Source organism: Salvelinus sp. IW2-2015, unplaced genomic scaffold (assembly GCF_002910315.2).
Source record: "Salvelinus sp. IW2-2015 unplaced genomic scaffold, ASM291031v2 Un_scaffold3510, whole genome shotgun sequence".
NCBI lineage: Eukaryota > Metazoa > Chordata > Actinopteri > Salmoniformes > Salmonidae > Salvelinus > Salvelinus sp. IW2-2015.
In genome coordinates this window covers 6592-8953 of record NW_019944790.1, presented here as the reverse complement: position 1 = coordinate 8953, position 2362 = coordinate 6592, and positions in this window count along the sequence as shown.

Sequence of the window (2362 nt, the reverse complement as noted above, 5' to 3'; positions counted from 1 at the left end):
TTGATGATCTTCGGATGTTTTCACTCACGAGACTCCAAGTTAGACAACAAATGTTCCTTTTTGTTCCATAAATATATTTTTTATATCCAATAACGCAGTTAGTTGATGCGTTATCCAGGAATCCACCGGAAAGAGCGCTCTCGACAACGCTGAAAAAATCCCAAATTATATCCATAATGTCCACAGAAACATGTCAAACGTTTTTTATTAATCCATCTTCAGGATGTTTTTCAAATATCTATTGATAATATTCAACCGGGACAGTTGGCTTTTCACTAGGACGGGAAGGGAGGAACAATGGCCGCCTTTCTCTGTTACGCAGAACTCACTCTGAGAGCCCCCACCTATCCACTTACGCAATGTGCCCTTTCACGCTCATTCTTCAAAATAAAAGCCTGAAACTATGGCTAAAGGCTGTTGACACCTTAGGGAAGCCATAGAAAAAGAAGTCTGGTTGATATCCCTTTCAATGGGCAATAGGGATGCATAGGAACAGAGAGGTTTCAAAAACAGGGTCACTTCCTGATTGGATTTTCCCCAGGTTTTAGCCTGCAATATCAGTTCTGTTTAACTCACAGACAAAAAAATTACAGTTTTGGAAACTTCAGAGTGTTTTCTATCCTAATCTGACACTTATATGCATATTCTAGTTTCGGGGGCTGAGAAATAGGCAGTTTCAAATGGGTACGTTTTTTAGCCAAAAACGAAAATGTCGCCCCCTAGTCTTRAAGCAGTGACATTTGTAAGAACAGTATGATCACTTTGCTTGTTGTATAATTCCTTCTCACATCTACTCGTTCTCTTCCTCTCACCGTTTCCCTTCGCTTGTGGACTTCAATTGCACAAACACAACAGTTGTCTGTGACCAGGTGAAAGAACSTTTCCAAGCCAAACCTTCATTCCATAACCGCTACAGACAGCCTACATCGTTATATGGCARAGTCAACATAGCTACTAGAYCTAACGCGTTGGTAAACCCACTACAATCATGCAGTACAGTGTACAGTCAGCAGTTTAGCAGTTACACCGCAGGCCCCAGGTGGCAATAAACTAATACAACCAAAAGCTTGACTTGGAAGAGTTCCAGCGTTAGTTAGCCATAGCCAGCTAGCTAACATAGCATCCCTCTCTGTTTGAGKRGGGTGTTTGAGGAGACTAAACTAGCTAGCTGCATTTGCTAGCTAAATAAGTGAAATTGAATGTTTAAAAAACGAAATATAGCTTGCTCTCGCTGTCTCTTTCTCTCTTGCTTCTCCTTCATCTTTGAAGAAATGAATTTGTTCAAAACTGTTCAACTATTGTCTTTCTCTTTGAGTCAACTACACACCACATGTTATGCACTGCAGTGCTAGCTAGCTAGCTGTAGCTAATGCTTTTGTTTTTAACTAGATTCATTTTCTGATTCCTTGATTAGGTGGAAAATGTGCTACAAGAACTCTGATAGGTCGGAGGACGTCCTCCGGAAGTTGTCATAATTACTGTGTAAGTCTATGGAATGGGTTGAGAACCATGAGCCTCCTAGGTTTTGTATTGAAGTCAATGTACCACAAGGACGAGGACGGAAACTCGCTGTCCTCCTGCTACACCATGGTGCTACCCCAGAGAGTGCTGTTGAGGCTACTGTAGACCTTCATTGCAAAACAGTGTGTTTTAATAAATAATTTGGTGACGTGAATATACTGTATTTAGTACAGATTTATCTAAAAATAATAACTTTTTTAATGTTTCACAATTTGTGGATTGTCTTCCCCTTCCTCRTCTGAGGAGTCTCCACTGACTTTAAGCTATGGCTGATTCTGATCGCTAGGCAAACTTAGATTACATTTTGCAGTATGAAAGAAAATCTGATTAAGTTTGTTTTGTTTTGGCCTCTGCACAGCTTGTTTTACATGGCAGCTCTCTTTAGCGAGGGATGGAGATTACATTTAGAGTCGTTTTTCTGGAGCTTTACCGATTTACTGTTTGTTCTCATCTTCCCATCTCCTTCCTGTGTGGAACGTGACAGAGTGTGTGCCTTATGCCTTACCTCCGGGAGTGGGCGACTCACACAACATGGTAACCCTCCAARACAACACACACAGCCCACTGTCAGACAGGAAGGAGATATGCTCCAATCATGGAGGAATTACTTTATATTTCCTTATTTACCTCCTCTCTCCCTATTCAGACAGGAAATGCCCTGCTGTATTTCATACAGGAGCCGTATAAGACTTGCTATATCAAACAACTCTGGTCACAAGTGCACTGCCTGGCACACGGCCAAATACGCTACTTTGAATCGCTTCATATTTTGCCAACATGGATGTTTTTGTTCCTCCAACATATCCAACCCTTTGACACATACTCCCAAGTATGTGAACCC